At 38.3% G+C, this 25,132-nt stretch overlaps 1 protein-coding gene across 16 annotated transcripts in view; it reads right to left on the bottom strand.

Annotated features, from left to right (window-relative positions):
• Positions 1-25,132, bottom strand: part of DAB1 (DAB1, reelin adaptor protein) — a 437,418-nt gene that overhangs the window by 84,781 nt on the left and 327,505 nt on the right. The window lies entirely within an intron of this gene.

Here is a 25,132-nt window from a genome sequence, read left to right as displayed (position 1 = left end):
GGGCTGGACTCAAAGTTCTTCCCAATCCAATAATCTCATGAAACAGAAAGTTTTAAGTTTTTGATGTAGGAGGACAAATGAGATTGATCTAGTAAGTGCAGTAGATCCTGATCCCTCCATACCTTCAAATGTCAATCACTAAAGCTAAGATTTTCAAGCTGACAGAGGTCTTGGAAACTACGATGGCCCCAAACTCAGCACTAGGTCTGTTGTTTAAGCTCAGTCTACAAGCCAGTATTAGCCCAGTTTTCTTCTAATTATGGCTCAGAGAAATTCCAGGGTGGCAGCAACCTCTGCAGGCTGGCCTGCCACATGAGAATTACTCAGCTTGGGGCTTTTGCTAAAATAGCTTGCAGAAATTAAGCTCTTTTACCTTGAAGCTGAGTCTGAAGCTGCTGCCTAAACCTTTACATAATCTTTTCCTAATCACCACCTCAACTTACCCATAATTAAAGTGACGAAGGCTTGATCTTAAATAAATGCACCAATGCAGAAGAAGAACAAAGCAGACTTTAACACTGATTGTGTTAGTGCTGTCATTTCAAAATTCTTCAGACTTAAAAAATGCCATAGAAACATGCACTCATTTATACGAGGGCACCTGCTCACAGCAAGGCCAGACAGGTCATTATTCTCTACAAGCTCGTCTTTTAAACAATACAGAAAAATTGGAGACCAAACACTACAGAAGGGCAAAAATGTTACTATTCCTCATGTCCCAAAGCTTTCTTGTGCACACCAAAGCCTGTGTTTGTCCAGCGGTCCCACAAGCCCACAAGGTTACCCTGCACACCCCAGCAGGTACTTTACAGTGCCAGTTTACCTGTCTGGCACATCTCTGTTGACAAATAGGATTTTCAGGGCCAGCTTATTAATAACAATTCTGTGTGGAGGTACTGAATAATGAGGGTAACTACTGAAAGTCATAATGTGCCTCTGGTCCAGGTGTTCGACTCCATCCGATCTCCGAAGCTCCCTCGGATGCTCTCCCGCAGCCTCCTGTCATGACGTGGGAAGCTGAAATCAGAGCTCAAACTCTGAGAGCTTCACTCCAACAATGCTGGCTAATGAAAATGACGGCAGAGGAGAAGGGAACAGTAATGAGACATTTCAAGAGACTCACACGTGTTTGCTTTAAGGTGCGGGAGCACTGAGGTGTGCTACCCTGTTTTTTCAAGTAGATGCAATAATGACTTCTGTAACAACTGCAGAAGCTCCTATGCTGGTACTGGCACCTTCTGATTTAAAACAACTTGTAAGAGGGATGTAGCACTTGGAAAAACACAAGCCCTGAGCTGTTCCTGGCAGCTCCTCTCCTTGCACAGAGGCTCCAGGGGAGGATCCCAGCACAAGAGGGGACAGGATGAGGATATCTCCACCATCTCTGAGCTTCCCACCCACAGCTGAAGGATCCCATCTAACCACAGGCTACTTCTCACCACGAACTCTTCCCCTTTGCTGCCTGTGTTTATCCCTGCTCCAGCAGAGTCAGCCTGCCCACAGTGTGAAAAGGCAGAGGTGACCTTTTCCCACAAGCTGACTGATTTGGAGAGTAATATTTAACATTTAAATGAGGCACAGTAGGTAAACATTTACAGCTGCCCTATCTCTGACTCTGTGCCTCACTGGCTAACACATCTTTTCCCTTTCAATTCAGTCGATATATTTGCAAAATGAGAAAATCTCCTCTAGATGGGACTCCACAGGGTTTTGCACCTTGAAAAAAACCAAAACATAAAAATCAGGCTATCCAAGTATTCAGAGTAAGTGGAAGCCAGAGAGTCAGGAAAGATTCAAGTGAAGCTCTCCACTGTGAGAAAAGTTGCAACACCAGTAGATGTTTATCATTAGACATTAAATAATACATATAAGAGATAAGAAGACTCTATTAACTCAATTCACTTAAAATTACTCATATCCTCTTTTGCTGAAATCTGTGTCAGTTCATAATCTGAACAACAGAAAACCAAGGCAACAGATTTTCAAGAGTTGCTTTGGGAATAAATGTTTTTAGGATCATTTTTACAGCATGCTGGAAAGCAAAAGTGAAATATGACAGTCTTCTACAGAATTATATCCTCATTCTCACAATATACACAAAAGCAAAAGCACTGAAATATAAAGATGAAGGCAAATTTAAGCTATAAATAATATTGAATAATAACTTCAATTTCTTTTCCAAGTACTAGCCATGTATATTTTTATTTGTTAATTGCCATCACACAAGAAAGTTACAACTTTGGTTTGTTGTATGGGTTGTCCTGGTTTCAGGTGGAACAGAGTTAATGTGTTCTGGTCCTTATTTGCCAGCTGGGCTTAAACCACAACATGGCTGCCGGTTTGTTTTTCCTTATCAAAGGTATTTTAATTTTCTTTGTCATTGTATTATTTTTTTTTTATTCTTTTTTAAACTTTCACCATTCCCCTTGCACAGCAGCAGAGGTAAGGGAGCCTGCGCTTCCATCACTCCCCATCTCCCACAGGCTGTCAGTGATCTCCCTCATCTCCCGCAGTCTGAGCCTTTTCCCTCTACACTGGAACTTGCTGTTCGGTGCCACCAGCACCTCTGTCTCCATCAAGAAGAAAGATGAACAGTCGCCCAGGTAGTCAGGTTCAATTTCACTCCATAGATCAACTAACTAAGAGAGCTGCAGCAGAGCATAATTTACATCCCCCGTCAGAAGTCTGAGTGTAGCTGACAGCCAACTTCACACAGCTTTGTCTGATCTTAATCCATTCCTGCACTTTGAGTTCCAGCAGCAACCAGCTCGGCCCAACTGAAACCTTTTAATGTCTAACCTACAGTTCCAAGTGCTCATTTGCTACAGAAAAGCCTGTTCTTTATGAAAAAAGAAAACCAACCCCAAACCCAACAGACAAGGCAAAGCAGCACAGAGAAATAATTTGAAAATACAGATTAAGCTGTGATGAGCAGAGGCAAAGTGAAATCTAGGTGAATGTTTACTAAAGAAAAGGTAGAACTTTCTTAATTTTGAATACTTTAATATAATTTTTGAGAAGCAGATGTTTGTCTTTTTTATTTAGCTACAAGATTTCAACTCTGAACAAAGCACTTAAAACTCTCAGGCAACATTGCTAGAACACCACTTAACTAGGCTAAGCCTTTCTATCATCACTATCTAATGGCTCACCTAAAAATGGCTTTGCAATAAAATTATATCAGTTACAGCTAATACTCTGATAGAGTGTTGATAAAGAAAAATTGCTAATGGGACGTGGAGCTCAACATCTTGATGCATTTTGCTCCTGCATCTCTTCAGTGACAGAACCCAACGTGGCACCGCTCAGAGCAGCAGCATCGTGCTCGAACTGTCACCTGAGGAGCTCACATCCAGCTTCACAAAAGTGAAGCTGAGTGACACTGAGGTAAAATTCAGCTTTTAACTCACATTGGAGATTGGAAAGTCAATGAAAACCTTGTTTCTTTCAGACCCATTAGTGGTGAGTCCTTCTATAAAAACAGATAGAGCTGCCTGAAATGCTTCAAGCCAGCAGCACACAAACACCTGAGAGTGAAGCCTCTGCAGAGGATAAAATGCTTTACAACCAGGTAGCTTTGCTGGTATAATTTAATACAGAAAACCAGCATTTTCTTTTGTAAAATCAATGTAGTGTATCTGCCCTTCACTGATATATAGGGCGAAACACAGACCTTGGTAACATATCATCAGAGACACCACCTAAAGACATTCACATCCTGGAAGACTCACGTTCAGACAGAAGAACCTTTTTTCCTTTAACTGATGTTATTTATTAGCTAAGAAGCACAAAAGCCTAACTCTGGGCACTGAGTCCATAATTTTACATCTCTGGATTTCCAAGATTTACACCTGTCATAAATATCAGAAACATGAATCTTGGAAATCAAATATTAAAATGGGAGATGATACTGTGCTGCGCTGTAGCACACAGTAAATTGCTGTCATTTCTGGAGAGGTGGCAGCATTTCAGTGGTGGCTGATTGCTTTATTATTTTTGCATTCATTGCCCATCACTGATGTATGCAGGTTCATTTTCATTTTTAAAAAGCAGCTCTAAAATAAAACTCTAAACGCACTGTTCACAATAGGCAGGGTGCACATGTGATTTCTAGGCATTATGGTGTGAATTCCTCATCTTTATTTAGTTTCAAACTTTGTACAATACTTTGAGATGTGGGATAAAGCAGACAAGACATCCATCTTCATAGGCAGTATTTACAGATGTGTACAGAACCTTTACTAATTTTGAGTTCAAACATATCCTAAATATCTCCAGCAATTATTATCCTCAGTGTGAGTTCAATAATGAGGAACCATTGTCAGGATCTTTTTATCTGGGTATTTTCAATTCCATAGTAGCAAAAAGATGCTTATTTTAATAACAGTCTAATTCCAGAAAGCTTCATGGGAAGTGTATTATGGAAGAGTACACACAGAATAACTTTTTTCCAAGTAAATCTCAGACTACTGTTAGCAAGGATGAAAGTATGACTAGGATTGTGAGGGAGACCATGGCTACATGGGTACAGTAAAGGAAGAAATAACTGAAGAGACTGAGGGCAAGCCAGGTTTGCAGAAGACCTCTAGGATGCAGTTAGAGAAACTTGGCTAGCAACACCTCCCAGGACACTGTTGTGAACCAGTTCAGTGAGAAAATTCCAGCAACAGGAGGTCCAAAAAAAAAAAAATAAGGCCAGGGCAAATCAAAACAGATGCTGCAGTTCAGTGAGGCTCCTGACACTGCAGGAAATAATTTCCATACTTGAAACAAATACACTGACATGACTGGTGACTGAGCAGTGTTTAAGTTCTGAACTCCATAACCATAGAGGCTTTGTTTCATGATTACAAAATGCTTCTTCCAGTAATTCATAAAAGTTAAACCCTGGCTCTTTTCCATTAATTGCTCTAAGCATTCGCTGTCTCATCCTTGTGGGACTCTGTATGCACTATCATTTTCTATTCTGCATGGCTGGTATTGCTCTTTACCTGCAGCCTCTGGAAAAGCATTGCACATTATATTTAGACAGAAATAGAAACGTGACTGTAATGATGCCAAAGAGCAGTAATTACAGTGAAACAAATTAAATTGGGAAGACAGTGAAAGACAATTTACTTGAAATACTGTATTTCAGCCCACCTAAGGAAAAAAAATCTAAACAGTTTTTCATTTATAGTTATGGTTAATTATTTATGGAGGTAAATCTATAAAGACTAACAGCTTTATTAGAGAAATCTTCTGCCTGTGTGTTTGCAAATACTGCAACTCCGATACTCCCAAAGTCTCTTCTGGGCCGTAAGTTTTGATGGGGAGGTGAGAAAGAAAGAGCTTTTCAGAAATACCCCAGTAAATCCAATTTGAGAAGAAAAATTTTGATTTAGATTGAGACTATAAAAAGAGTTCAAGAAAAGAAAAATATTACAAATCCTGAACAGTCTCATGTATTTACTTATTCTTTGGACTTCTAATACAGATGCTGCCCCAACCAACAAGTAGCCATGATGCAAAGAAGTTGTCCTGATACAGGGTAAAAGCTTGTATGGCTACTCATAAAATCATAGAATATCCTGCGTTGGAAGAGACCCAGAAGGATCACGGATATTCCTCTTCAACAGATTTCTCATTTCATAACAAATAAATGCATAACCAGCCTCACACTCTCACTCTGTAAACACAAACTCCTGCCTATAAACAGTCACATTGTGAAGTAAAAAATAACTGTGAAAAAGAGAAGGTTATTAAGCCTTCTGGATTGTGGATTTGGAAGCAGGAGTGCAACCCCGCAGCCCTCACTGTGATTAGAGCTCCAATGCTGGTGAAAACATTCTCATTTGGGTGTATTTGGACTACAATGGAATCTCAACATACAGGGGAAGTTCAGTATAAAGTGACAAATTTAAACAGATGTTTTCACACCAATCACTCAGTTTAGGAAAAATGCCCCACTAAAAGTGCTTGATATGCTTAAATAATATTTCTAAATAGTTCAAGGAAATACCTGAAATTACAGACCAGTTATATGGCTAATTTCAATTCAGCATGACAGCGTTCCTCGAGGGGAGACAAGTCATAAATATGAAACTGTCAGAACTTCCTTAAAACTCAAGCATGATATAGCCTAAATCTGCCACACAGCTGAAAAAAAAGTGGAAGAAAAATTAAAAAGAAACCTTAGAAAACAAGCTGATTTCTTTGTGCCTTTTGGGAAAGGAAGAAAAAAAAAAAGAGGATTTTCTGCCAAAGTTATTTTACAAAAGTTGTTCAAACCCAAATTTCCTTTCTATCTGCCTTGGGCAGAATTCTCAATTTCCTAGAAGAAGAGTCCAAAGTGGGTTTAGAGGCACACTGGCACCTTCAGAGCCATGCAGATACAACACCTGCCCCTGAAGCCGCCTGTCATTTTCCCCAATGCCATCAACACACTTTTCCTACTTTTCTCTCTTCGTTAACTCATAAAGGGAAACTGGGAAGAGAGCAGCTTTTGCTGCCGTGCTGCAGGCTGGATTCATTAGGAACATCCTGACAATGTGCTACCAAAGGAAGGGGGGAAAAATAGTTAAGAAATATGGTGAATATTTTTATATTTTAATTATGTCACACTGCATATTTTACCTGTGGGAGATGAAAATATTTACGGACTTTTACGCATTTACAGCAAGATGTATGTCTTTTTCTGGGACTGAGGGGAAAAATGGGTCTAAAAGAAGAGAAACATAGGTTTCTTTTTGGGAATATGTTCACGTTATAGGACAGTGAAGAACTTGCACCAACACAGAGCAAGAAGCATTTACCAAGCATCAAACCTAATAAGAGCAGTTTGATTTCTGAAGCAGCTTTTCCATTCTCCTCAGTAGCAATTTCTTTCTATTTCTATGAAAATTTCAGAGAAATTCCAATTTCCATAACCCTCTCTGCTAACAAAGAAAATAAAGTGCTTGTATGCTTAATAGCTACTCGGTGTTAAATACTTACCTGCTCCTCTTCCAACAACCTTCCAGTAAGAGGTTTGCCAGGTCTGTTTTATGCCAGAAGATTTTCACAGCATTAAATTGCCACGTCTACAAACCATATTACATTGACCATTCTGCAAACTAGAGTGACCTTGCATTGAAAGGTGCATTTATTCACATTTAAAAGATAACCAGAGAAATCACTGACATTAATTTATTTCCCTCAAAGTATTTTTCCTGACCCTGTAAGCAGCAGACGTGGAGTCACATATGTTTATTCTTACAGCCAGGGACCAAAATCCCTTCACAATGACAAGATATTTAAAATCTCTCCTTCCTAGAGAACCAGCTTTATTTCAGGCATCTTAAGGAGAAAATCCCATTCCCTCAACAGAGTGCTCTGTTAAGAGCCTGGATGTGGCTGATGCACTGCCCAGACCCCAGCAGTAAGAGGAATTTAAGGATTTTAGACAATCTGAGCCTTTGTCTACACTGCAACATTTTGTGGGTTTGTTGTCTAGCAAAGTGTGGGTGGAAAAAGCTTTCATCTTGAGGATAATTTTTCCTGATTTTTTTTATCTAAACATTGTTCCATGGACAGACACTTGGGCCATCAATTCCCTGAGATCACTGCTATGTCCCCTGCCCTCAGCTATTGCACAAGACCACTCACTCATTAATGAACACACTCATAACTATTTTTATGTTACTTCCTTCCTGCATATCACAAAAACTGGTTGCCTCTAAATTTCCCAGCAATGTTTAAATGCTTGTCTTGAACTGCAAATCCGTAAATCACTTCATAAGCAGCAACATCAACAAGAACATCTTATCATCTTGCCTATGGGTACTGTGACCATCTCAGCCAACACTAGCATTGGTCATCTACAAAATCTTCCGTGTGAGTGTGCGTAGCTTAAATTTAAAAAGTGCTACTGTTACAACAAGGCATTTTCCCGTAATGTTTTCATAATTTTTTTACTTTCTACAGGAACCTTCCAAAATGAACTTGGGAGATGAAATAATTTGCTTACATAATGAAGAAAACATATGCAATGGTTTCAAGAAACATATTTCACTTCCCAAATGACAAAAAATAAAGTTTCATAAGGAAATAATAAATCTAGGAGCATCCCAGTATTTCTTCCTGTACTACAGCCTGTTTCATAATGGCCACACCATAGTTTCCTGTGATGTTTATATTTCAATAAAACAGTTAAAACCCAAATATTATTATTTGTTTTCTGTAATTATTCACTTTTCTACTCCAGTGAAACCTTATGAATCACAATTTAGTGGTCACTTATTAGGAAAGAAGACTATAATAGATAAAACCAACAATAATCAACAAACCAGGCATTTCAGCACTAACACAAAATGGTTTTAACTTCTGTTTTTCCACAAAGCTAGCAACCCTTACATACTTAAGCTAGTTCTAATTAGGGTGGTCAAGCTTGAAATACAAACACAATTCTATCTTAAAAACATACAAAAATACAACCATTTAAAAGTGTATATTCCAGGAAAAGACTTTCCATACTGCAGAAATCTGGTTTCAGCTAACAGGAACTATAATTGAAAATAATGTCTTGGTTTGGTAACTTCTGGGAAATTTATCTGCACTGATTTTGACACAATTGAGAGCTGAGCCCACCACACTGAATGTGCAAAACTTTTGCATTAGTTCCAAAGTAGAGTCCCCAGCAAATTTGTCTTAAGTGGGACAGCTCTAGCAAACTAGAAAGTTAATTCTCTCTTCCTTATTTCCCACAAGAGTGTAAACATTTTGTGGTAGGTTTCTTGTTCATATGAAATCTCACCAAAGATACTTTGGCCTGGAGCTTAATGAATTATATGATCCAGACAGAATATATCTAGTAAATGTTTTCTGATGAATCCACTAACTCAAAAATCAAGTAAAAGCCGAGATTTTAGAACACCATGTTTATTCCCCACAGTAAGATCTTTCTGTCAGCAGAGACCTTTATCTTTCACATATGAACTTACCTGAAGAGGTGAAAAGCAAAGGTTCCTGCTCTTTTCAGGTGGGTTTTTACTTATATAAAACACATCTATTTCACTATCTCACTAAATGTTTCCAATTTGCAGGTGAGATTTTCTGTTCAACTGGGAAAACAAATGGAAGCTGTCAAGAACCCTGTCTGAACAATATGTCAGTGTATCCTTGCCCACGCTGACCAACACTGCCATATCAGTAAGTAACTCTCACTCCCAGAAGAACTTGCCATTGTTTTCCAGAGCACACGTTCAAGCCACCAAGAACAAAGTTCAAGCCACTCTTCTTTCATTTTCATCATGGAAACAGTTGCACCAGGGAAGGCTTAGATTGGATATTAGGAAAAATGTCTTCATGGAAAGGGGTAGTAAAGCATTGAACAGGCTGCCAGGGGAGCAATGGAGTTACCATCTCTGGAAGTGTTCAAAAACTATGTGGATGTGGCACTTGAGGAGGTGGTTCAGTGGTGAACATGGTGGCGGTGCTGAGTTGACAGACTCAATGATCTGAAAGGTCTTTTCCATCCCTAATGATTCTGTGATTCTGCTGGTATTCTGACTGTCATCTCCTGGCAAATCCAAATGGGTGCTGCTGCTCCCAGAGCAGCAAGGTCCGATTGCTTCAGTTTGCTATGCATCCACAGCTATCACTTCCATGGCTTTCACCAACTTTCTTAGCTCCAGCTGAATCCCTGTGGTCATGCAGTATTTCCTTTCTACTTATGGAGTCAGGAGCAGGCACTCTGGCACAGCTGTGACAAAAAATGACCTGCACATATCAGAAGATAAAGGCTCAATCCCATTTTTAAGATAAAACTAATATTTTTGCCGGTACTGTTGAATTTTCCTGGAAACAGCTTCTTCCTTTCAGGCAAAATCCTCAATCATGAAGTTATTCCATGTTTGCATGCCTAATTCCATAAAATCTCTAAGCACAGAGAAAGCACAAGGCTGGTTTGACTTTTTCTGCAGCATCTGGAGAATTTCTGCAGCAATGCAGGATCTGGAAAGGTAACACCCACTGGAGCCAGTGGTGACCCTGGCCAGTAAAAGGAGCAACCTGGACAGCAAGAAACGAAGGCCTACAGCCAAGATAACTTCAAGTTATTCAATACTGATTCAATATTAAAATCCTCTTTGTTCTACTGAAGTCAAAATGAAATATTTTTATGTATTTTGAGCCTTATTAAAACCTATTCTTCCTTTTTAAAACAAAACTTAATTGAAACCAGCTAGAAGCAGAAAGCGTCATTTATCATGAAGTGACATTTTTGTAATTAAAATACAGTTCAGAACAAAATGTTTAGCTGTAAAGGCGTGAATTTTCCCTTCTTCACTGTTGCTGCCAACTTGCCATTATTATGAGTGCAGTTGCTTCTTTTCACTGAAAATTAACTGAAAGGAAAACAGAGTTAGTTTGTCCAGAAACAGATCCCACCTTCTTCTCTTTTTAAGGAGGCAAGGCATGGTGCAGATGCAGTGCTGTGACCATGTACTGAGCTCTGCATAATAAACAGGATTAACAGCAACAATTCCTTCTCTCTTTTTACTCTTCTTTTCTTGAAGGCTCCATTTTTGGGTCAACTCAGCCTTTAATGAAACAGTTGTTCTGTGTGACTTCCTCTAAACATACATTCACATGTTAACAAGGCTGGTCATGTGTAGCAGTAATCCCAAAATCATGCCAGTAAATCTGGGGAGCTGAATTTCAGTTGCAGGAGATCAGAGCAGGGAAGAAGCATCAAGTTACATACATCTCTGGCTACAAGTCCAACCATACTTAAATTTCTGTACATGAGTCTCTAACTAGTTAGTTTTAGATGAATGGAATCTTTGGTATCATAACCATGAAAACTGTACATGGTGAACATGAACACTTGCCTTTTATACCCATTTCTTGTGCCCCAAATGCTGAAATATGCTGATAATAGCTATAAACTGTTGTAAGCTGGAATCCTAAATTGACTGGCAAATTACTTGGGTATATACTAACTCATTCACTCCTTTTCCTAAACAACATTCCATGTGCTAGGAAAATCTCTGCCTCTATGAACAGCAGCAATAAATACAAACCTTCTCATGGAGGCACAGAAAATTTGTATGAAACTCTTATTCCTCTAAGTGGAATGGAAGATGGAATCATCATTTCCACTGTAGCCTTTTACTTTGAGACACAAATAAATGAACAGCAAACTCAGAGTGATGAGAACATTCTTACTCCTCTCACAAAGTGAGTGTGCTCCTGAGGCTTTGAAGTAGGTTAATACCATGATTACAGCATTTGCAGAGTTTTGCAGCGGCATGCTGCTCCAATCTCCTTTCGTACTTAGCAACTAAATGAATAAAAATTCTTCTGATACAAAGGTTAAGTACATTAAAGAAGAGTCATATGAAGCTTTAGCCACACCTCCATCTGACATATGAAATAAAAATCTGCAGGATCTGATGGCTTGATATACTCAGAGTGATTCAACACTTCTGGCACAGTCTTGTCATCTCTAACATCCCTTATGTGCTACAAGGTTTTTAAAAGAGGGAGCACAAACAGCCACCTCCAATCGTACAATGAATCCAGTGCTTCAGTTTAATAATGACTGTTGGAATTCACTTCCAGCTGAGATCCAGTTCCCTTTCTAAACTGGTACTTGAAACACCATCATTTGGAGGAATTCCATCACCTCCATTGCAAACGCTGGCCCAGCGTGTGCAGACACTGGGACCAGGCTGTTCCACCTGGACTCCAAACTCTCTCCAAATGGTTGAATTCCAGATTCAAAGTTGAAATTTTCATGAAAGAAAAGTGTTTCCCTCAACAATTGTGACTCAGAATTCACTTACTACTATTTACTATTAGGTTTGAGATGAGTAAACTTGTAAATTCAAGTGTTGTATATAGGTGAAATTCTGATGAATAGGAACTTATTGATTATGAAATCTCAGACCTCAAAGCCAATCACACACAACAGAGCAAATGAAAATCCTACCCTAAATGCTGGCAAAGGAACTCTGAACAGGGATGAACTTGGAATATTTTGCCTTGGTCATACCAGCATAAGCATATTAATGTGTTTTAGACATGAAAGTCTGGCTGACTAAATACTCATATTCCAGGGATGCTCAGTTTATGTAAACAGTACTGGCAATAGGGAACTGCTTGTGTTATACACCTACTATTGGCAATTAAGATAATTCACTTATGAGTGTAAAAATATTAACATTAGTTCTTTAGAAGAAAATACTCAGTTCCTTTTTTCAAGTCTGTTGGGTTTTTTCCCCTCACAGATCCCCATTTCTAAATCTTTCCGCTTGTCAGTTCTGAATAACTTGGTTTAAAAAAATGGTATTTAAAGGGTTTTGAGTTTAATGCAGGCCAATAACCTTGAATATTTTAAAGCAGCTAGAAAGAAGCTTAACCACACATTTCAGCAAGTCTAAAGAGACATAATTTGAAAGGTATTTATAACTAGTGCCTCTTTATTTTCACATCTCAGGCTTTTAGAACCTTTGCTCTAAACCTAAAGGGGAAATTTTTTCCCTTTGAACTAGGTTACTTCAAATGGAAACTTCATTACTAACCTTAGAGAATTCAGTCTCCTCCAAACATCATCTGCTTTGAGAGAAAAAAAAATCAGCTTGTGTTTGGATATAATTAGTGTGAAATGACAGAAATGACAAAATCTGGCCTGCAGAGGTTATAGGGCATTAACAAAAGACGATGTTGTAATAGTTTAGACTTCTCTGCTGGAGATAGAGTGTGTGGAACAGAGCAAGAAGAAAGGACAGAATATGTAATGCTGACCTCACTGAGTTCATCTGATGGTCAGTGAACTCACATGATTTTCAAGTTACATTTCTCAAGATAACTTCACATTTCTGAAAAAAACAAATTAAGAGATGCCCCTTTGGTATCTTTTCCCCCTCTCTCTCTCTAACTAGAGCATTCCTCTGCAATTCAGCAGTGGAAAACAATGTATAATATTCACCACACGAGTTTAATAAAACATAAAAGTCCTCTTTGGTAATTTCACACAAATGTGTAGCTCCAACTTTCTTACTCTTGTGTTGGGCAACAACTCTAAATGAGTTTTCTCATTATTAAACATTCAAAAACTATTAATGTTGATATGACTTTCCTGGAAGCTGAACTTTGACTAAAAGGTGAAAAACAAATGCTTTTCAAAATTATTAGGCTTCAGATTTCCTCTGTTGTGAAAGTCTTATTATGAAATTGGACTTCAGTACCAAAAAGTCAGGTTTCTTGTTAAGAGTGACATCTTTATATTTGTTGCTCTTCACATGATCATCAGGCAACAGGAAACACATATTCCATATTATGTTTATAAAAGTTCTTATTGCACTTTTAAATTTGCATTGATTGCTTCATTACCAAAAGGACACAAATCTTCCCTCAAAATCATTTTTTAAAATTATATTTTGTTTTAAGAACTGAGGAGTTTTACACAAAGACACAAAGTATTTCATTTAACCACACAATAATTTCACATAATAAAAATTCTGTATCTGATTGCTCTTTGGACATTTAGCCCCAAATGATTGGTTCCACCACAAGATTAAAAAAAAACAAACTCAAACTTCTTCTTTATCTTCATAATCTTTTCAGTATACTACTAGTTTATGCATTGAATAGAATATGAGGAATTATTGAATTAAGGAATTACTGCAGAGAGTTTACTAGGTTTTTAAATATATGGGATATATATTTGCTTTATCTTTATTTGCTTAAATGACCATGTCCCTGAAAATGGTTATGAGATAATTTAAAATGAATGATGAAATTAATATAGCATCTTAAATGTTTTTAAACATAGTAAAGATTCACTGCTTCCACAAGATCTGACTCCAGGATCCTTGTTGCTCTCCTAAATTAATCTCTCTACATTAAGAAAAGCCCAGCCATGAACATACAAATTAGCATTAAAGTGGGCTTTCAGGTTCATAGGACTTCTTTCAAGCTGTTTTTGAACACCCAAGATGTGGTGAGCTCATCTACATATGGTAATGAGGCCCAGGATAATGCAGGTTTATCTTCTTTCTTTTTAGGCCAAGTCCTTCCCTACTAGGCAAGTGTAGGTAGGATATTAAGATATCCTCTAATAAACCTCTTCTTAATATTATCCCCCTCTGCTCTAACCCTGTGGCCATGTTAAGTTCCTCTTACTAGTTCCTCTGCCAAAATAATCCCTCACGAATCCTGCTGTGACTGCACCCCTCTGAAGCCCTGCACTGATGTCCAGTCATTCAGACTTTTCATTTGAAACTTGTTTTTTTCTTCTTCCAGCTAAAACTTGCTAAAACATAGGATCTACACTGAAAATATTCAGATTTTTCCTGTTCTGATATTCCCCAAAAGGAAAACAGAGCTGCAAAAGCAAACGAAGAAGGAAGAAAGGATGAACAGACATAGATAGATAGATAGATAGACAGATACATAGATAGATATCTCACAGTGGCCCAGGGTAATCACCAGAGATACGAGTTCCCCCCAAAGCCATGCCCCTCAATCAGCACAAGGGTCCAGCTCTTCTCCCCTCCCTGAGGGATCCATGACTCCTCTCACAAAAAGCTTCTCTGTCTGAAACATTCTCTTGCATTTGAGGAAGTTTCCTCAAAGCCTTAGTTGAAAACAATACTTCTTTACAGAAAGTTCCTCTGTTAACATGTCTGCTCATTTTGTTGAAAAATTATCCAGGAGTAAGTCCTCAACATCTACAGTTTCTATTTAACTAATTTATTTAATTCTCACGAGCCAACCTGTCTTCCTTTTTACATCTACATGAGTATGAACAGACTTTTTAAAAGAAATATATATGAAAAGAATTTTTCTAAGACATAAAGAATTTAGGCATTCTAGTGCTTCCATCAATATCCATGTATTCACATTCAAGTTGGAGTATCATGCAAACAAAGCAGGCAGCTCCATCTTGACTGCCAAGCACAGAAAGCAGCACCAAATGGAGCACATTCCCTGACCACTGTCCTTCCATTCACTGAACAGGACAAAGGTCTCCAGGAAATAGCAAGACGAGCTCAGCTCATTAAAAACTGTATGAAAATGTATATCCTGAAGGGATGTTAAATGAGGCTTACATGGGCAACTTTGAGTCTCTGCTTCCTTAGAATTTTAGTGCTTAACCTTACAGCCCCAGCATTTCTTTAATGCAATTAATCAGAGGTATGGATATAATGTATTGCTTTAGTTATAGTCTAGCACAGAGAAAGAAAATAGCCGAGACAGATAAAGAATTCTGTAGGTAGTTTTCATTTTGATCTCCGCTGTCTCTCTAGCACTGCCATCCTTTTGACATGCTCCTAACAGCAGATGCTGTGTTCTTCCACATCCAGTTTTACTGGAAAGGACTGGTAACACATTATTTTTAAAGAAACATTTCAGATTTGTGATTTTTTTTAAAAAAACCATATAATCCATAAACATCCCTACACTAGTAAATACAGCAAACACTAAATACACCTAGGTAACCATGTCAATATTAAACTTAAGCCATGCCTGAGTACAGAGTACATCCTATTTCCCTGGTGCATTTAATTCACTTTATGCAACTTCGTACATTTGAGTACAATTTAAAACTTATACAGGCAACACAAGGTATAAAAAGAAGATTAGTTCATCCAGCTACTACACGTTTTTGCCTTCCACCTAGTTATCAGCACATTATTGTGACGTGTGAATATTACCCTCTTATTACTTTGATGGCAATTTTATATTTAAAAGTGAAATTAATAGCTAACCTCAAAAGGCGTACTATGCTTAATTTCATTTCACTCCCTGAATCATCCTTTTCACTATACAATTTTTCCTCTAACTAAACTAAGAGAATCAGAGGTGTAATTATAGATCACAGATTAGCTGTTCAACATTTGCTAGTAGTTAAAATGAGGTAGACATTAAAGGCAAGTTGACTCCAGAGGAAGCTGCTACTCCTGTCATTTGTAGAAGAGTTTGCTGAGAAACGTTAATATTTATGAAGTCAAGTCTAAAGCTTTCTGTGCTTCTGGACAACTTTGCAGGACTCTCCCAAAGCAGGACATCCTACCATCACTGAAACTGCTGCCAGGAGGATCTGGGAGAGGATGAATCCCCTCAGGCCCTGTAGCCTGCCCGATTCAATTACTTCTAATGGAAGATCCTGGAAACATGATCATGTTAACATTTCTGGTTCTACATGTACTGACTTTCGTGTTCATGCAGCAACAGCTTGTTTCCTTCCCTGACTGAACCATCACAGAGAGGACACAAAACCCAGACAGACCATACACTACTCACACTTCTACTTCAAACTTGTTCTACTTGGAGCAAGGAACGGCAGTTTTGGGACTCGGCAGCCAAATGATAATTTGCCCTACTTCTCCTATTTTCATTGCTGTTTTGCAGCACTGAGTAATGCTGTCTTCAAGAACTGGAAGTGAAAGCTACTCTGTTCTTGTCAGAATAATAATGGATATTGTGTTGGCAACTACTCTCCCGTGCTGCACAACTGCATAAATAAAAGGAATTGGGAAAAGCCAACAGTATTATAGTAAATAAAGTGGATAAACTCACCTGCTTGCAAATAAGTGATAACCTCTTTTATTTGGTGTTTCAGCCTGAGCAACAAGAACAGGATAAACATTATGTCTAAATCAGAAGTGAGTCAACTCCACTGGTCCTCCTCTGTGGAGAGAGGTTGTGGGGGAGAAGCACTGGCTATTCAGGGAGGGTCAAAGAAGAAACACACAGCTTGTAAGATGTGGAGTGCCTCCACACATGGTTGTACAAACAGAAACAGACTGAAAGATGGCCTTTGCCAAATCTCAGGTTTAGGTCAGTGCTGGAAATCAGCTTTGGCCTCACTATTGTTACAAATAGAAGGAAAGATGCCAATAAGCATTAAAGTCATTGCTCCTTACAACTTGGTTTCATGTAGAGTTTCTGTTCACAGAGGCCACAGAGATTCAAGCGGGGAAGACTGGCCTTCTTTCCCAGTTTGGAAAATGGATCATCTTTGGAAAATGTCCCTCTGCAGACCACTAACTGTGAACCATGGTGCAGCTCCTACTCGTGATGAGTCACCAACAAGCCAGCCAGACAGAGCTGCCTGAGCTCTGGGCTCGTGGGATGCAAGCTCTGGTGTGGATACCTGACTGCAGAATGCGTTCTTCAAGACAAGAAGAGACTTTAGAAGGTGGTCCCTAATGATGGAGGTCTCCAGTGAGACAGCTAATAAGTACCAGTTACTTCATGCACTAAATTTACAATCTTTCTGAACCACATAAGGACCCTATACTTTTCTAACACAGATCTGACCCTTGGCAATGTCACTTGGCAATTCACTACCCAGCTCTGACAGTGCTTCTGTCCACCGTCACCTTCCAGAGAGACACATCTGCTTTTGTATTCAAAACCTATTTCATGCAGGACTCCAGGATTCTACACACATATTCCTGGGAGAGCAAAGGTACCTAAAAGTACTCTGATTTCTCCTTTCCTGCAAAATCAAAAGCATTCAGTCTTTTTTGGCATCAGTTGGTAGTTACTAAATAAAAAATTCTCTTTCTTGCTGCTCACATTGGAGGGAACCTTGATTATTTTTCATATTCACTGTGTCTGCCCCAAATCCATACAATATGTTAAGACTGGATCATTTGGCACTTGCATTAAAATACACATTGAAAGAATTGTAAAAAAAACAACAAATCAATTAAGGGCATCTAATACACCTGAGTACGAAGTGGATTTAAAAATAGTTTAAAAAACTGAAAAAATATCTTGCTTTTTATTCAGCCCTTTGTTTCCATATAAAAGACCCCCACGAACACATTACTCAGTTAAACAAACTAAATACACCATTTCATCTGCAAAACCAACCAACTGTAAAGCAGAGAAATGCTCTTTTTCCTGTCTTTACACTAACAATAGCTATTATATATAACCGTGTCTAGATAAAAATAATACAAATAATATGTAATTATTTCTGAGGACAAGTTTATCTCAAAGAAGAATTCAATTTCAAGAAGAATGTTATACTTAAACACAGTCATCCATTTTACCATTGGACAACCCAAATACATTATGAATTATATATTATATACCTTTATTCTGGAAGGCCAACAACATCCATATTGATTCTATAGATGCAATCATCTATGAGGATCACAGCCACATCTTTTCTTTACTCATGAGGAGCACAGTGAATGTCTGCCCTGACATATTTATCACAGGAAGTCTGAGCCTATTACTCCGCCAAATTCCCTACATATTTCTTTCAGGTCTTAAAGAGGAATTTAACATAAGGCATGAATGAAGGACTTACAATTTCAGCCTTAGTATTTTAAAATGCTACCAATTTTGTCAGTAAGTTTTTCTTAACTGTAAGTGGTCAGTGTTCAAGAGGTCTGTGACATTTTAAGGACATAGTTATTTTTCAAGCAAAGTTTTTGTGATTAGTTGACTAGTATATATAGCTCAACACTTCTGTTTCAGGCTGCTTAAATACACAAACCAAATCCTGCATGTTTCTGTTAACGTGTACATTGCTCCACAGCTTTTATTTCGCAAGCTGATTAATGAAATTACTGTGATATAAACACTGAGAGAGCAGACATATTGGTTAAAGCACAAAATAAGAAATAGGATCCTCAGATTACACATCAAGCTCTGCCCTGATTTGTGCTGTAATCTTAGGAAAGTAATTGAGAGATCAGCACTGGCTTTAATGCAAAGATCTAACCACCTCTGAAATCAATTTATATTTCCCCATATGTACACAGGTCACAAAAGCTCATTATTTTCCATAAATTACATAAGATTATATAAGTTTGGAGGAATTTTCCCTAGTAATATGAAAAAGTATTCACTGCAATAATGTGGACAGCAATGCTAAGTGTTACATGTTTATTTCAGGGAAAATTAGTGAGCAACTTAATGCTTCCAAGACTGCTGAGATGCAGCTAATATTCCAAATTTACTTGTCTTTGATTTTCCTTCAGCAAAATGGGAGCAGTTATCAACATAGCTGATACCTTTAATTTGCATTACACAGTAACACTTAATTGCATTGTATGTGAAATTCTGCAAGTAACTACAATGTCAATAGAAAAGGCAAAATGTTTCAGAAAAGTAGAAGTGTTCAAATGCATGTAGTGCAACATGCTGACAGAGATGTTACTCATTAATATTTATTAGGCAAGCAAATGTCTTTGGATGAAGAATGCTACAAAAACATTATCACCATCAGCATACTTGTCCCTGTAGAGTATTTCTCTGTGAGCCATATTAGGAAACTTCTACTAATCCAAACCTCTGGAGGTATTTTAGCTACTAATCTGGATGAATTAGGTCACTCCTGCTCAGTTATTCATTACATGATAGAATTTTCTTCCCTGAACTCTCTGAACAAAACTTTTCATTTACGAAGATCTTAATACGAATTTTGCCCAGGCTTTTCAATGGCTGCAAGGAGAGAAAAAATTCCCTGAAAATTAATTTCTTTTGCCTGCTTGGAAGTTTTACCTCCTTACCATTCCCAGCCCCACCTTCTCCAGGTTTCAATCAAATCTCAGATGTAGTTTTATAGTATAAGAGGATGAAGCCAGAAACAACATACAGCACAGGCTGAGGGGGATGCATAGGATGCATAGGTGATCCTCACTGCCAGCAACCAGCAGGTTTCCCAATCTACATCCAGCCTTGGAGCACAGGAACACCCACCTGTATTTAATGACTGCTATATGAATCAAATCCTCCGTGGAATATGCATTGCATTAAGGTAATAATTACTAGTTTCCACTGAAAGGCTTTGACAACTGTTAAAACATTGAGAAATTATAAAAGAAGCCTTCAAGAAATATTATTCTTAACATTCAACAGATTATTGATTCCTCTACCAAGGAGCAGCAAAGTAACAAGAGCCCCAACCTTAACTTAGTCATATCCCTCTCTCAATTACAAACAACAGTACACATTATAACCACAACAAGACACAACATCCATCACCCCCAAAGAATTAACAATTCCATTAACAACCACAGACCCCCCCCTTTGGTACGTGGTATTTAAAATACAATTCATGAGCTCTCTAATTGATGATAGGTTATTGGATAACTCTTGTTAATTATAGCTACACAATGCCAAAATTAATGATTTTCCCACCCCCTTTCAACTTGCGAATGAATTCATAACTTATATCAAGACTCAAAAGATGTGCAATTAATATTGTCAGTAATCATTTCACAGAAGAGATTTGTTAAAGGCAGGCATGTGGACACAATTAGTGTATCAATTAATGGTGCTGTTACTTGATCTATAAATTATTGAAAACCCCATAGTTACTACAAGGAAACAAAGCAAATCCACTCCCCGTCAATGAAATAAGCTCCTGACTGTGCCCTTCTTTCATTACTCTTTAAATCAAATTTGAATTTTCATGGATTCCATGAATCTTAGCTATGTAATCAGAAAAATAAATGAACCTATACCAACCTGACAACTTGAAATGCCTCATTACAGTGATGATGGTTTCATTATTGTTAGCTGATCACAATATTTTGTTTTAACATTAAATAATCAAAAAAAAATCCACCAGTCTTGTTCATAGCACTTATTAATTTAAACTCAAGTTCTAATCTGGAAATGAAGTTGTAAAAACTGCATCGAGATTTCTGTGTGTCAGCAAAACCGTTAACTTTCACATCAATCACAAACCTCCATTCCTCTCTCAAATTTAGCAATGATTAGTCCAAAGACTAATTCAAATGAAGTCTAAGAAGCCCAAACCAGGACTTGGGTAGCATTAGGTACCTATGATGAAAACTGAAAATGACAAAACATAAGCTCGTTTAAAGGCTGCCTCCCCCAGAGGCTTTTAAACTAACTAGGTACCTCCTGTTTGATCTCAGTGTGACTAGAGTTTTGCTCTTGGGTATGCAAAGGTTCTCCTTTAGATAGTTAGACAGACCCCAGTCTCTCATTAGTGTTTAAAAGATCCAGGAAATAGATGTGACTCTGCCAGAGGCCCAATCCAACAGACGTGAATGGTCCTGGAGCCACTTCATTCCTTTTAATCAGGAGAGATAAAATGGGACAGTTAAGCTTTTTGCCATCCTGATCCCAAGAGGATCAAACTCAGATCTCCCACCACTAAGAAAGCCCTACCATGAAAAACCCCTCCTGCCCTCCTGGTGCAAGTGGGGCAATTCCTTACCTGGCATTAACCAGCCCCCTGAGCTCTCCCTCCTCAAGCACGGCTTCGGAACTTGGATATTCATCCAGTCAGAACAAAGTGCCCAGCTCACAAGAAGAGAAGACATCTAGCTCTAGCAGAGACCTAGCACATCACACCCTCTCTGACTTTCCTGTTCCTACTGGCCAGTTACAGCAATCCCCAGCTTGGCGCCCTGCCTGCTGCGAAATCTGCTTCCAGATGCCACGTGCTTCCCACACATTCAGTGGAAACCCATTAAATAGGGGAATTTCACCCAAGGGGATCCTTAGCATCAACCATCATGATGCTGACTGTCAACATGCCCAAGCTCCTCTCTGTATTTGTTACCATTTTTAAAAGTCCCTGTCATTTTGAAAATTGACTCAAAAGCCTTACTATGGGGGATACAATGAGAAATGATGTTGCAAAAAAGCCCTAAGCTTCAAATAGAAAAATTACAGAATTTAAGTGCAAAGGGAAGAAACTAAATCTCTAGAAAAGTCTCCTGCCCTCCCCTGAGCAGGTGAAGATCTGCACTGAAATTTGGTAACCTGGCTCACTCCACTGACATCCCATTTTAGTTTTACTGTTTCAGTTAATTTTCAAGGAGGGATTTTCCAAGGCAGTTATCAGTGTGAATTCAACATCAATGCAACACATTTCCCCCAGAGAGGTTTCTAAATCAATTTTAATTCTGATAGGCTCAAGTAAATGTTTTCAATTTGATTCAATAATCCATACACACTTATAAAATGGCTTTTCCCCCATGTACTACAAGACAAACATGGTTTATGTTTGTAACAACTTTGGCTAATAAAAAATTCTAATTTCCTATCTTGAATGATACAGACACACAATTTTTACTCACTTCTTAATGAACCAGATGACATAAACAAATGAAATAAAAGTAGCATTGAAGAGCATTAGTTGTATCATTAGATCTCTAAATGCTATAGCAACACATGATTTTTGGCAAACTCAAAAAAAAAAAACCCTACATCACAAAAAAGTACTCAAATAGACCTTTAGAGCTTTCTAAATCTCCTGAGAATTTGTCATCACTTTCACCTAGAGAGCAACGTGAAACCTCTTAAGGATGTCTTTTGAAATGTGAGCAAGTTCTCAAAAAAGGTAATTACAACAAAGTTACTACCAGATATCAGCAAGAGTGGCATGAAGATTAGGGCTGGAGGTGAGAGATGGCAGAAATATAATCTCCTCTAATAGCATCTAGTGTACTGCAAGCTCAAAAAATGGAATAAAGTGTAGAAAGGAGGGCTGTGGAGGTCAGGGTGAGACATGGGCCCTCAATGGGCAAGAATCTTCACCGCACAGGGAGCAAAAAATGACAATCTGAGGAGGAAGGGAGGTGCCTGGCTCACCTCCATTTCCATAACTGTATTTCCAAGTCAGCTAAAACTCTGAGTCCCCTGTTGGAAGTACGACCAGGGAGTGTTTCCAGAGCCCATCTGGATCCATCAGATCAATACTGACTGAACAAAAAGCAAAATTCATACTTGATTTTTCAAATGCCTGCTTTTAAGATTATCCAGGTGATAATGTTAACATACAAAATTACAGTTTGATATTATCATGTTAATATTGAACTTACGTACAGTACATTAAGAGTTTCTCAGCTGCGACTCTGTAAATAGCAGCTTCTGAGAGGGTTTTGTATGTATGTTCTTGTCCTACCCGTAGTAACAACCCTTTAGTGTTGGAACAGGATATTGTCCCACAAACCAGCTCAGATGACAGCGGAGAGAGACTGGAGAGTTGACTATGACTAGAAAGCTCAGGGCTGTAAAAACACTATGTCTAAAGAGAAGTGTTTCAGAGAGAACTGCTTTGCATATGACTACAAAAAGAGATGTGTCTCCAGAACATAAAAGAAATATTCGGTAAAATCTTTGCATGACCATTGTCATTTGCCCCATCTGCAGCAGAAATCAAGCTATTTCCCTGTCACCCCAAAGTCAGTAGCTAATGCAACAGAGCCTAAAAGCAGTTATAAGAAACCCTAAGGGAACTTCAAACACACATTCCACCCCACTGCAGGGAGTTAGTCCATCCCAGCAGCTGGACTTTGCATTCACATTCACTGATTAATCATGAGATTCCTCCTGGACCTTCCCTCTACCCTCTCTAGGTTATTAAATTGTTAACTAACGACATTACACTGGTTTTAACTCAAGATAGGCACTATAACAGAAATGTACAAATCACATCATCTGAATAACCATAACTTTCTTTTCGGCGATTGTACTTAAATAAGCTGCTTGCATTTATCCGACATTTTATCATATTTTATATTCATATACTTTACAAATCTTAGGAATTAAGCTTCATGTTATTTCAACACTTCAAATAAGAAACATTAGCTTACTAGATCATTATATAGATGAAAAGAGAGCTAAAGATTTAGCTGACACTACACTGAAGACTTATGCTCAGACAAAGAAAGAACCCCTGTCCCATGCTCTAACTCCATCCTAATCCTCATCCCCTTTCAGTTATCCCAGATCTTCAGCGTGGGATATATGTGTGGGACAGACATTCCATGCAGTGCTGTGAACTGCAGAAAGCAGGAGAACCACCAAAACAGTAGATAACACAACAAAAGAGGCCTGCCCCTGCTCTGGATGGAGATGCCTGCATGCATCTTACAGAAGTACAGCAAAACACTGGAAAACACTAGAGCTGAAATTTCTGTTTATAAAGCAAAGACTAATATCTTGGGAATACTTAGTTCCACTGAATAATCAAACTCATTGATTAGCAACATTAGAAACTTCATGTTAGCACTTGCTACCTGCCACTGCTCACAGTTAATGAACTTGGGAAAAAAAGGGAAAAAAAATCCCTGTTTTTCACGTGTCCATCATTCATGGAGGGCTCCTTTGTTGAAATACAGGCAAATGCATACAACTCAATGGTAAGTAAATGAGCACACAAGTTTCTTTTGACTCTCATTATGTGGGATTTGAATAGCAAACAGTGTGTGCATTGTGTACCTTGTCTATGTAAGAGCCCTGGGATGGCTGATGTGATCAGATGCACTCAGACTGCACAGACAATACAGAACAAGATTAATCCTGCAGATGTGCAACTGCCCTACACTGCCCCTTCCAGCTCTTCAGACACTCATACTTGCTGCAGGGAGCTCTGATAGCTGCCACACGACGTATTTAATACTCCCTCTCAGCACGAAAGGTAATTCTCAGAATTTCCATGTGGGGGATAGAATCAGGTTCTGTGCAGAGAAGCGTTCAGTTATTATGATTTATGAAAGTGTTTTCAGAACTTGGATGCTGAATATTTTATCAACATAAACATCAAGTTCCTAAAAGAGTTGTTTGCTGTTTTCAAAAGTTTCACCCTCCAGCAGAAGAACAAACATAGATGGCACACATCAAAAAGATGTTATCCATACTGCCAAGGAGACATTTTTTAATTTCCTGCCTGCCCCAAAAACCTGAATGATTGCACAACCAAACCACTTTCTTTATTTGCCTTAAAAATCTCTCTTAGATCACACTCTAATTTACATCAAAGTTCCCCTGGTTTTGCCTTGCCAAACTACAGCTTTTTTATCTTAAATGAATCACTTTTTCCTTGTAAGTTTAGGCCTAGAGCAGTCATAAGGTTTCTAAATCATCTTCCCAAACAGACACTTGAATTTTTTTAATTGCTGTGTCTCTTACAAATTCTAATATAGAGATTCCTGATACAAAAGCTAAAGCAAACACAAGTAAATGTTTTGGTAAAATTGCTGCAGTAAACGTTATAGCTGCCCAGAATTTCAACCAATTATCTACAATGTGTAAAATTCACAACACACATATTAAGCAAGGATGAGAACTTTTTTTGTCTTATAAAGATGTAAACAATCCTCAGAAAAAATGGCTAAATTATACACCCACAGAAAGAAACAGAATGCCAAAC

The sequence above is a fragment of the Neopelma chrysocephalum genome, unplaced genomic scaffold (genome assembly GCF_003984885.1).
Source record: "Neopelma chrysocephalum unplaced genomic scaffold, ASM398488v2 Primary Assembly neopelma1_135, whole genome shotgun sequence".
In the NCBI taxonomy this organism is placed as follows: domain Eukaryota; kingdom Metazoa; phylum Chordata; class Aves; order Passeriformes; family Pipridae; genus Neopelma; species Neopelma chrysocephalum.
The sequence above is the reverse complement of the archived record's forward strand: the minus strand, read 5'-3'. Positions and strand labels throughout refer to the sequence as shown.